The following is a 12918-nucleotide window of genomic DNA, read 5'->3' on the forward strand; positions in this document are numbered from 1 at the left end:
TTCGTGTAGCTTTGTAGTCATTTATCATTTATCCTTTTGTCCTCTTGTGTGTGTGTGTGTGTCCGTGTGTGTGTGTGTGTGTGTGTGTGTGTGTGTGTGTGTTCTGGCAATGCTTACTTAATGGGGACATCGCTCTGTTTACACCAGAGGTGTCAAAGTCGTTTTCACTGAGGGCCACATCGCAGTTATGTTTGGCCCCAGAGGGCCGCGTCTTACAGTGTATACTATTTTTTTTTTTTTTTTAATGCATTTTATTAGTAGATTTTTTTTAAACTAAATTGTAAAAAAAAAACATGGTAAGTTGCAATAATTTCACCTCAAAATGTAGTGTATATTACTGTAAATGGAAAAAACAGTACTGCGTTTTTATGGTAAAAAGGCAGCTCAGTTGCCAGAATTTTACTGTAAAATTAACTTTTTTTTTTACTGTAAATTAAAAAAAAAATGCAATTTTACAGTTACATTTTGGCACCTGAGCTGCCAGTTTGTTTGTTTTTTGTTTTTTTTACCACAAAAAAAACAACTAGGTTTTTCGGTGTATTACTGTAAATGCTAAAACGGCACCACAGTTTATTACAGTAAAAAAAAGTACTGTTTTTTTTCATTTAGAGAAAAATGCTGTGAAAACCACAGTAAATTTCACAATTTTCCCATTTTTTTTATTACTGTAAATTTTAAAAAAAATGCAATTTTACAGTTACATTTTGGCACCTGAGCTGCCAGTTTTTTTTTGTGTTTTTTTTTAAACTGCACCACAGTTTATTACAGTAAAAAAAAGTACTGTTTTTTTCATTTAGAGAAAAATGCTGTAAAAACCACAGTAAATTTCACAATTTTCCCATTTTTTTAATTACTTTAAAAAAAAGAAGCAATTTTACAGTTACATTCTGGCACCTGAGCTGCCAGTTTTGTTTTTTGTTTTTTTTAAAACGGCACCACAGTTTATTACAGTAAAAAAAGTACTGTTTTTTTTCATTTAGACAAAAATGCTGTAAAAACCACAGTACATTTCACAAATTTCCCTTCTTTTTTTATTACTGTAAATAAATTTTAAAAAATGCAATTTTACAGTTACATTTTGGCACCTGAGCTGCCAGTTTTTTTTTTGTTTTTTTTTAAACTGCACCACAGTTTATTACAGTAAAAAAAAGTAGAGTTTTTTCATTTAGAGAAAAATGCTGTAAAAACCACAATAAATTTTAAAATTTTCCCATTTTTTTTATTACTTTAAAAAAAAGAAGCAATTTTACAGTTACATTCTGGCATCTGAGCTGCCAGTTTTGTTTTTTTGTTTTTTTTAAAACGGCACCACAGTTTATTACAGTAAAAAAAGTACTGTTTTTTTTCATTTAGACAAAAATGCTGTAAAAACCACAGTACATTTCACAAATTTCCCTTTTTTTTTTTTTATTACTGTAAATTAAAAAAAATGCAATTTTACAGTTACATTTTGGTACCTGAGTTGCCAGTTTGTTTGTTTGTTTGTTTTTTACCACAAAACAACAACTGTCGATTTTTCGGTGTATTACTGTAAATGCTAAAACGGCACCACAGTTTATTACAGTAAAAAAAAGTACTGTTTTTTTCATTTAGAGAAAAATGCTGTGAAAACCACAGTAAATTTCACAATTTTCCCATTTTTTTTATTACTGTAAATTAAAAAAAAAAAAAAAATGCAATTTTACAGTTACATTTTGGCACCTGAGCTGCCAGTTGTTTTTTTTTATTTTTTATTTTTTAAACTGCACCACAGTTTATTACAGTAAAAAAAAGAGTTTTTTCATTTAGAGAAAAATGCTGTAAAAACCACAGTAAATTTTACAATTTTCCCATTTTTTTTATTACTGTAAAAAAAAGAAGCAATTTTACAGTTACATTCTGGCACTTGAGCTGCCAGTTTTGTTTTTTTTTGTTTTTGTTTTAAACTGCACCACAGTTTATTACAGTAAAAAAAAGTAGAGTTTTTTCATTTAGAGAAAAATGCTGTAAAAACCACAGTAAATTTGGAAATTTTCCCATTTTTTTTATTACTTAAAAACAAAGCAATTTTACAGTTACATTCTGGCACCTGAGCTGCCAGTTTTTTTTTTGTTTGTTTTTTTAAAACGGCACCACAGTTTATTACAGTAAAAAAAAAGTACAGTTTTTTTCATTTAGAGAAAAATGCTGTAAAAACCACAGTAAATTTCACAAATTTCCCATTTTGTTTATTACTGTAAATTAAAAAAAAGAAGCATTTTTACAGTTACATTTTGGCACCTGAGATGCCAGGTTTTTTTGTTTTTTTTTTAAACGGCACCACAGTTTATTACAGTAAAAAAAAGTACTGTTTTTTCATTTAGAGAAAAATGCTGTAAAAACCACAGTAAATTTCACAATTTTCCCATTTTTTTTATTACTGTAAATTAAAAAAATGCAATTTTACAGTTACATTTTGGCACCTGAGATGCCAGGTTTTTTTCCCCCGTTTTTTTTAAACTGCACCACAGTTTATTACAGTAAAAAAAAGTACAGTTTTTTTCATTTAGAGAAAAATGCTGTAAAAACCACAGTAAATTTCACAATTTTCCCATTTTGTTTATTACTGTAAATTAAAAAAAAGAAGCATTTTTACAGTTACATTTTGGCACCTGAGATGCCAGGTTTTTTTGGTTTTTTTTTAAACGGCACCACAGTTTATTACAGTAAAAAAAAGTACTGTTTTTTCATTTAGAGAAAAATGCTGTAAAAACCACAGTAAATTTCACAATTTTCCCTTTTTTTGTTACTGTAAATAAATAAAAAAAATGCAATTTTACAGTTACATTTTGGCACCTAAGTTGCCAGTTTTTTTTTTTTTTTGTTTTTTTTTACCACAAAGCAACAACTGTCGATTTTTTGGTGTATTACTGTAAATGCTAAAACGGCACCACAGTTTATTACAGTAAAAAAAAGTACTGGTTTTTTTTCATTTAGAGAAAAATGCTGTAAAAACCACAGTAAATTTCACAATTTTCCCATTTTTTTTATTACTGTAAATTTTAAAAAAAAGCAATTTTACAGTTACATTTTGGCACTTGCGCTGCCAGGTTTTTTTTTTTTTTTTTTAAAGGCACCACAGTTTATTACAGTAAAAAAAAGTACTGTTTTTTCATTTAGAGAAAAATGCTGTAAAAAAACGCAGTAAATTTCACAATTTTCCCTTTTTTTTTTATTACTGTAAAATAAAAATAAAATGCAATTTTACACTTACATTTTGGCACTTGAGCTGCCAGTTTTTTTTGTTTTTGTTTTTAAACGGCACCACGGTTTATTTCAGTAAAAAAAAGTACTGTTTTTTTCATTTAGAGAAAAATGCTGTAAAAACCACAGTAAATTTCACAATTTTCCCATTTTGTTTATTACTGTAAATAAAAAAAATGCAATTTTACAGATACATTTTGGCACCTGAGATGCCAGTTTTTTTGTTTTTGTTTTAAACGGCACCACAGTTTATTACAGTTAAAAAAATTACTGTTTTTTTTTTATTTAGAGAAAAATGCTGTAAAACCCACAGTAAATGTGACAATTTTCACTTTTTTTTTTTATTACTGTAAATTAAAAAAAATCAATTTTACAGTTACATTTTGGCACCTGAGCTGCCAGTTTTTGTTTTTTTGGGTTTTTTTACCACAAAACAACAACTGTCGATTTTTCGGTGTATTACTGTAAATGCTAAAACGGCACCACAGTTTATTACAGTAAAAAAAAGTACTGTTTTTTTCATTTAGAGAAAAATGCTGTGAAAACCTCAGTAAATTTCACAATTTTCCAATGAAATCTATTGCTACTTTTACATTGCACACTTTGATGGATAACTTGCTTTGAAATCATTATTATTAGTATTTATTTCTATTTAAAAAATGTTTTGAATGTTTGATAATATATTTTTGCATAATTAGACGATATTTAAGTTAACATAATTTGCGATTACTTTTTTTTTCCCCCTCCCAAAATAAAAAGAAAGAATACATTTAGTGAGAAAAGTTACAGTACTTTATTGATACATATTATTTCCAGGCTTTCGAGGGCCAAATAAAATGAAGTGGCGGGCCACATCTGGCCCCCGGGCCTTGAGTTTGACACCTGTGGTTTACACAGTCATCTTTAGGGGACCTCTAACAGTATGGGGACAAAAAAACAGGTCCCCTAAAGGGAAACCTTTTTAAATGATAGTCAGATCCATTCTTGAAAAGTGAAACATTTGTTATCCTGCCATTAATAGTACTGTGATTCTGTATGGTACACATCTTTAGTTAAAACTAATATATTTTTCCAAAAACAAAATCTGGTTTAGTGTTCCTTAGGATGACATTTTCATACAGCCTGATTATAAAAATGTATTACCTTAAAGTATGATTCACATTCAGAATTTTCCATCCTTCTAAAAATGCACTGCAAAAAGTCAGTGTTCAAAACAAGAAAAAACAAAACAAAAATGAGGGGTATTTTACTTGAACTAAGCAAAATGATCTGCCAATAGAACAAGAAAATTTGGCTTGTCAAGACTTTCCAAAACAAATAAAATTAGCTAATCTCAATGAACCCCAAAATACTTTTAAAATAAGTATATTCTCACTAATAACAAGTGCACTTTTCTTGATTAAAAAAAACAAAAAACAAAAAAGGGACCTTTTTTCTCAATATGTATAGCCGCTCAGGCAAATCATATTGTCTAAAAAGGCATTTTTCCATCGATAACATGACATTGCGCCAAGTGCGTGCTCTTTCAGTCAATTAGTGCGCTAGGAATATATATATATATATATATACACATGTATGTATTTATATATATATATATATATATATATATATATATATATATATACATATACAGTATGCTGTTTTTTTCCCAATAAAATACTGGAAAGGATAGAAATGTAATTTGTCTCTTTTATCCGATTAATGATCGATTAATCGAAGTAATAATCGACAGATTAATCGATTATCAAATTAATCGTTAGTTGCAGCCCTAATATATATATATATATATATATATATATATATATATATATATACAGTATGCTGTTTTTTTCTCCAATAAAATACTGGAAAGGATAGAAATGTAATTTGTCTTTTTTATCCGATTATTGATCGATTAATCGAAGTAATAATTGACAGATTAATCGATTATCAAATTAATCGTTAGTTGCAGCCCTAATATATATATATATAGAAAATGGATGGATGGATATATATATATATATATATATAGAGAGAGAGAGAGAGATATATATATATTATACTGAGAAACAATAATCAAAATAAGTATTGTGCCAGTATGCTGTTTTTTTCCCAATAAAATACTGGAAAGGATAGAAATGTAATTTGTCTCTTTTATCCGATTATTGATCGATTAATCGAAGTAATAATCGACAGATTAATCGATTATCCAATTAATCGTTAGTTGCAGCCCTAATATATATATATATATATATATATATATATATATATATATATATATATATATATATATATATATATATATAAAATACTGAGAAACAATAATCAAAATAAGTATTGTGCCAGTATGCTGTTTTTTCCCCAATAAAATACTGGAAAGGATAGAAATGTAATTTGTCTCTTTTATCCGATTATTGATCGATTAATCGAAGTAATAATCGAGAGATTAATCGATTATCAAATTAATTAAGAGTTGGACAATATCGGAATATCGGATATCGGCAAAAAAGCCATTATTGGACATCCCTAATATGAACTCTTTTTTCCCCAGGGTCCCCAGTAAGAATGATCAGCACATGACTTCATCAATCCAGAGATTTAAAGACGTGTATGAGCTAACTGGCCAGTGGCCTTTTTTCACCATTTTTTTATGCCTCCACAACCTGTAGAAAGGATGGTCCCCACAAGTCATGATCAAAAACTTGGTCCCCATTCCAAATGATAACTAGTATGTGTGTGTGTGAGAGAGGGAGGGGGGCGAGGGGTTGGGGGGGGGGGGGGTGCAAGCATTGAGTTTGCCAAGTCAGGCAGAACGATGGACAGGAAGCGAGGCAGGAAGGAAGACGAGCCTCTCCCCATGAAGTGCCTTTTGTTTACGTGACGGGACTTGAAGCGGGGCTAAAAGTGGCCGCCGGCTCCTCGCGCTTTGCTGACCCCTTTCTCAGGCGGACGGTGCACTGTTCGAATATTCTAGTCCCAATTTCCCGTAGAAAATACCGTATTTTCTGGACTTTGCACACATATATACAGTGGTGGTCAAAAGTTGTAAAGTTAAAGTTAAAGTAGCAATGATTGTCACACACACACACTAGGTGTGGTGAAATTTGTCCTCTGCATTTGACCAATCCCCTTGTTCACCTCCTGCGAGGTGAGGGGAGCAGTGGGCAGCAGCGGTGCCACGCCCGGGAATAATTTTTGGCGATTTAACCCCTAATTCCAACCCTTGATGCTGAGTGCCAAGCAGGGAGGTAATGGCTCCCATAAAAGAACATGATGTCATGGCTGTCTTGAGTTTCTAATCATTTCTACAACTCTTATTTTTTTGTGATAGGGTGATGGAGCACATACTTGTTGGTCACAAAAACATTCATGAAGTTATTTCTTTTTAGAGATGTCCGATAATGGCTTTTTTTGCCGATATTCCGATATCAGCCGATACCGATATATACAGTGGTGGAATGAACACATTATTATGCCTAATGTTGTTGTGATGCCCCGCTGGATGCATTAAACAATGTAACAAGGTTTTCCAAAATAAATCAACTCAAGTTATGGAAAAAAAAAATGCCAACATGGCACTGCAATATTTATTATTGAAGTCACAAAGTGCATTTTTTTTTTTAACATGCCTCAAAACAGCAGCTTGGAATTTGGGACATGCTCTCCCTGAGAGAGAATGAGGAGGTTGAGGTGGGGGGTAGCGGGGGGGGGGTTATATTGTAGCGTCCCGGAAGAGTTAGTGCTGCAAGGGCTTCTGGGTATTTGTTCTGTCGTGTTTATGTTGTGTTACGGTGCGGATGTTCTCCCGAAATGTGTTTGTCATCCTTGTTTGGTGTGGGTTCACATATTTGTAACAGTGTTAAAGTTGTGTATACGGCCACCCTCAGTGTGACCTGTATGGCTGTTGACCAAGTATGCTTGCATTCACTTATGTGTGTGTAAAGGCCGCAGATATTATGTGACTGGACCGGCACGCAAAGGCAGTGCCTTTAAGGTTTATTGGCGCTCTGTACTTCTCCCTACGTCCGTGTACACAGCGGCGTTTTAAAAAGTCATACATTTTACTTTTTGAAACCGGTACCGATAATTTCCGATATTACATTTTAAAGCATTTATCGGACTGCCGATATTATCGGACATCCCTAATACACATATATATATATATATATATATATATATATATATTAGGGCTGCAACTAACGATTAATTAGATAATCGATTAATCTGTCGATTATTACTTCGATTAATCGATTAATAATCAGATAAAAAAGAACCAAATGCATTTCTATCCTTTCCAGTATTTTATTGGGGGAAAAAACAGCATACTGGCACCATACTTATTTTGATTATTGTTTCTCAGCTGTTTGTACATGTTGCAGTTTATAAATAAAGGTTTATTAAAAAAAAAAAAAAAAGATAAAATAAATACAAAAATGAATAAAAAAAAGGTTTTGCGCATAGCATAGATCCAACGAATCAATGACTAAATTAATCGGCAATTATTTTTATAATCGATTTAATCGATTAGTTGTTGCAGCCCTAATATATATATATATATATATATATATATATATATATATATATATTAGGGCTGCAATTAACGATTAATTAGATAATCGATTAATCTGTCAATTATTACATCGATTAATCGATTAATAATCAGATAAAAAAGAACCAAATGCATTTCTATCCTTTCCAGTATTTTATTGGGGGGAAAAAACAGCATACTGGCACCATACTTATTTTGATTATTGTTTCTCAGCTGTTTATACATGTTGCAGTTTATAAATAAAGGTTTATTAAAAAAAAAAAAAGATAAAATAAATACAAAAATGAATAAAAAAAAAGGTTTTGCGCATAGCATAGATCCAACGAATCAATGACTAAATTAATCGGCAATTATTTTTATAATCGATTTAATCGATTAGTTGTTGCAGCCCTAATATATATATATATATATATATATATATATATATATATATATATATATATATATATATATATATATATATATATATATATATATTAGGGCTGCAATTAATGATTAATTAGATAATCGATTAATCTGTTGATTATTACATCGATTAATCGATTAATAGTCAGATAAAAAAGAACCAAATGCATTTCTATCCTTTCCAGTATTTTATTGGGGGGGGAAAACAGCATACTGGCACCATACTTATTTTGATTATTGTTTCTCAGCTGTTTGTACATGTTGCAGTTTATAAATAAAGGTTTATTAAAAAAAAAAAAAGATAAAATAAATACAAAAATGAATAAAAAAAAAGGTTTTGCGCATAGCATAGATCCAACGAATCAATGACTAAATTAATCGGCAATTATTTTTATAATCGATTTAATCGATTAGTTGTTGCAGCCCTAATATATATATATATATATATATATATATATATATATATATATATATATATATATATATATATATATATATATATTAGGGCTGCAATTAATGATTAATTAGATAATCGATTAATCTGTCGATTATTACATCGATTAATCGATTAATAGTCAGATAAAAAAGAACCAAATGCATTTCTATCCTTTCCAGTATTTTATTGGGGGGGGAAAACAGCATACTGGCACCATACTTATTTTGATTATTGTTTCTCAGCTGTTTGTACATGTTGCAGTTTATAAATAAAGGTTTATTTAAAAAAAAAAAAAGATAAAATAAATACAAAAATGAATAAAAAAAAGGTTTTGCGCATAGCATAGATCCAACGAATCAATGACTAAATTAATCGGCAATTATTTTTATAATCGATTTAATCGATTAGTTGTTGCAGCCCTAATATATATATATATATATTAGGGCTGCAACTAACGATTAATTAGATCATCGATTAATCTGTCGATTATTACTTCGATTAATCGATTAATAATCAGATAAAAAAGAACCAAATGCATTTTTATCCTTTCCAGTATTTTATTGAAAAAAAACCCAGCATACTGGCACCATACTTATTTTGATTATTGTTTCTCAGCTGTTTGTACATGTTGCAGTTTATAAATAAAGGTTTATTAAAAAAAAAAAAAGATAAAATAAATACAAAAATGAATAAAAAAAAGGTTTTGCGCATAGCATAGATCCAACGAATCAATGACTAAATTAATCGGCAATTATTTTTATAATCGATTTAATCGATTAGTTGTTGCAGCCCTAATATATATATATATATATATATATATATATATATATATATATATATATATATATATATATATATATATATATATATATATATATATATATATATATATATATATATATATATATATTAGGGCTGCAATTAATGATTAATTAGATAATCGATTAATCTGTCGATTATTACATCGATTAATCGATTAATAGTCAGATAAAAAAGAACCAAATGCATTTCTATCCTTTCCAGTATTTTATTGGGGGGGAAAAACAGCATACTGGCACCATACTTATTTTGATTATTGTTTCTCAGCTGTTTGTACATGTTGCAGTTTATAAATAAAGGTTTATTTAAAAAAAAAAAAAGATAAAATAAATACAAAAATGAATAAAAAAAAGGTTTTGCGCATAGCATAGATCCAACGAATCAATGAGTAAATTAATCGGCAATTATTTTTATAATCGATGTAATCGATTAGTTGTTGCAGCCCTAATATATATATATATATATATATATATATATATATATATTAGGGCTGCAATTAACGATTAATTAGATAATCAATTAATCTGTCGATTATTACATCGATTAATCGATTAATAATCAGATAAAAAAGAACCAAATGCATTTCTATCCTTTCCAGTATTTTATTGAAAGGAAAAAAACAGCATACTGGCACCATACTTATTTTGATTATTGTTTCTCAGCTGTTTGTACATGTTGCAGTTCATAAATAAAGGTTTATTAAAAAAAAAAAAAGATAAAATGAATAAAAAAAAGTTTTTGCGCATAGCATAGATCCAACAAATCAATGACTAAATTAATCGGCAATTATTTTTATAATCGATTTAATCGATTAGTTGTTGCAGCCCTAATATATATATATATATATATATATATATATATATATATATATATATATATATGCAGCCCTAATATATATATATATATATATATATATATATATATATATATATATATATATATATATATATATATATATATATATATATATATATTAGGGCTGCAACTAACGATTAATTAGATAATCGATTAATCTGTCGATTATTACTTCGATTAATCGATTAATAATCAGATAAAAAAGAACTAAATGCATTTCTATCCTTTCCAGTATTTTATTGGGGGAAAAAACAGCATACTGGCACCATACTTATTTTGATTATTGTTTCTCAGCTGTTTGTACATGTTGCAGTTTATAAATAAAGGTTTATTAAAAAAGATAAAATAAATACAAAAATGAATAAAAAAAAGTTTTTGCGCATAGCATAGATCCAACGAATCAATGACTAAATTAATCGGCAATTATTTTTATAATCGATTTAATCGATTAGTTGTTGCAGCCCTAATATATATATATATATATATATATATATATTAGGGCTGCAATTAACGATTAATTAGATAATCGATTAATCTGTCGATTGTTACTTCGATTAATCGATTAATAATCAGATAAAAAAGAACCAAATGCATTTCTATCCTTTCCAGTATTTTATTGGAAAAAAAACAGCATACTGGCACCATACTTATTTTGATTATTGTTTCTCAGCTGTTTGTACATGTTGCAGTTTATAAATAAAGGTTTATTAAAAAAATAAATAAATAAATAAATACAAAAAAATAAATACAAAAGCCTCTGCGCATGCGCATAGCATAGATCCAACGAATCGAAGACTAAATTAATCGGCAACTATTTTTTATAATCGATGTAAGCGATTAGTTGTTGCAGCCCTAATATATATATACAGCCCGTCCCCAGACATATTTTTTTTAATTATAATTTTGAAGAATTTATCTGAAAGTGCATGAACTATTTCTGTTCAAAATTGTTAGAAATGTTAAATGTTTAAATATTAACTGTCAGTTTATTGTACTGTGCCAACTGTACTACTATATGACTACCTATTTTGTCTTGTTTCATCGAAAATAAAACAGCAAAGTCCATTTGGCTGTCATCTGTTTTAATTATGAGACACAATCGTGTCAAAGTCATGATTTTTTTAATTTCATGCTTGAAATAAGAAATGATTACTTTAAAAAAGTGGTTTTATACTTGTGAGTGTTGATGACACAGCTTTGCAACACTTGATATTCTTTTTTTTTTTTTTTTTTTTTTTTTTTTTTTTTTTTTTTTTTTGCAACACTTGATATTCTAGTTTCAAGCACTCAATATAGGTCATCACATCTGTAATATCTTACTGAGATCATTTAGGAGCAAAACACTTAAAACAAGTAAAACACCCTAACATAAAATCTGCTTAGTGAGAAGAATTATCTTATCAAACAGAAAATATTGAGATATTTCATTTTACTTAGATTTCAGTTTTTGCATTGTAGAAACAAAGAATGTCCTCTCCCTGACAGGATGAAGGATCTTTTGGGGGTAAAAGGGCCAAAGAAGAACCTCCTGCTCTCCAGCTGCTCACCAGCCAGGCCACTGGAACGCTGATTTGGCCCCGCGGAGCCCCTTCATCTGAAGAGCAGCCAGATAACTTTATCTCCTGACCAACCGGCGCCCGCATCCCCAAGGTAGGCCTTTCCAACGCGCTTTTATTCCGCGCCAACCAATAGGAGCGTCGACGCCATCCGGCGCCCTAATGGAAGCAACCTGTGCTCTGTGGAGTGCGTTGAGGTAACGCACAGCTGCTCTGCTCGCTTTAAAGGGGAACCGCACCTTTTTGGAATGTTGAGTTTGAGTTTATTTGGAACATGCGAGCCTACAACATGATACATCAACATTTCCAGTTTCTCTTTTCAACATGTTCCAAAAGGAGTAGGAAGAAGCAGAGCTTATTTAATCCTACCCCTTTTTCTTTTACGTGACAGTTGCTAAAAATTTTGTTCACTTCCTGTTCTCAATTTATTTAAGTCAGTGTTTTTCAACCACTGTGCGCCGCGGCACACTAGTGTGCCGTGAGATACAGTTTTCGCTAGAAGTCGGACATGCGCTGCTATGGAAACGGAAATCAATGCGCTGAAGGAATCATGATTAAAATGACCAAACTACGGTAAATATTGTCTTATTACATATTGTTATGGAGGTGTCTGTTACTATATTTTATTTATAAATATATATATATATATATATATATATATATAATATTATATATATATATATATATATATATATATATATATATATATAATATTTATATATATATATTATTTTATATATATATATATATATATTAGGGCTGCAACAACTAATCGATTAAAATCGATTATAAAAATAATTGGCGATTAATTTAGTCATCGATTTGTTGGATCTATGCTTTACGCAGAGGCAATTTTCTTATATTTTATTTTTTTAATAAGCCTTTATTTATAAACTGCAACATTTACAAACAGCTGAGAAACAATAATCAAAATAAGTATGGTGCCAGTATGCTGGTTTTTTTCCAATACAATACTGAAAAGGATATAAATGTAGTTTGTCTCTTTTATCCGGTTATTAATCGATTAATCGAAGTAATAATCGACAGATTAATCGATTATAAAAATTAATCGTTAGTTGCAGCCCTAATATATATAT

The sequence above is a fragment of the Nerophis lumbriciformis genome, linkage group LG16 (genome assembly GCF_033978685.3).
Source record: "Nerophis lumbriciformis linkage group LG16, RoL_Nlum_v2.1, whole genome shotgun sequence".
Classification (NCBI taxonomy): domain Eukaryota; kingdom Metazoa; phylum Chordata; class Actinopteri; order Syngnathiformes; family Syngnathidae; genus Nerophis; species Nerophis lumbriciformis.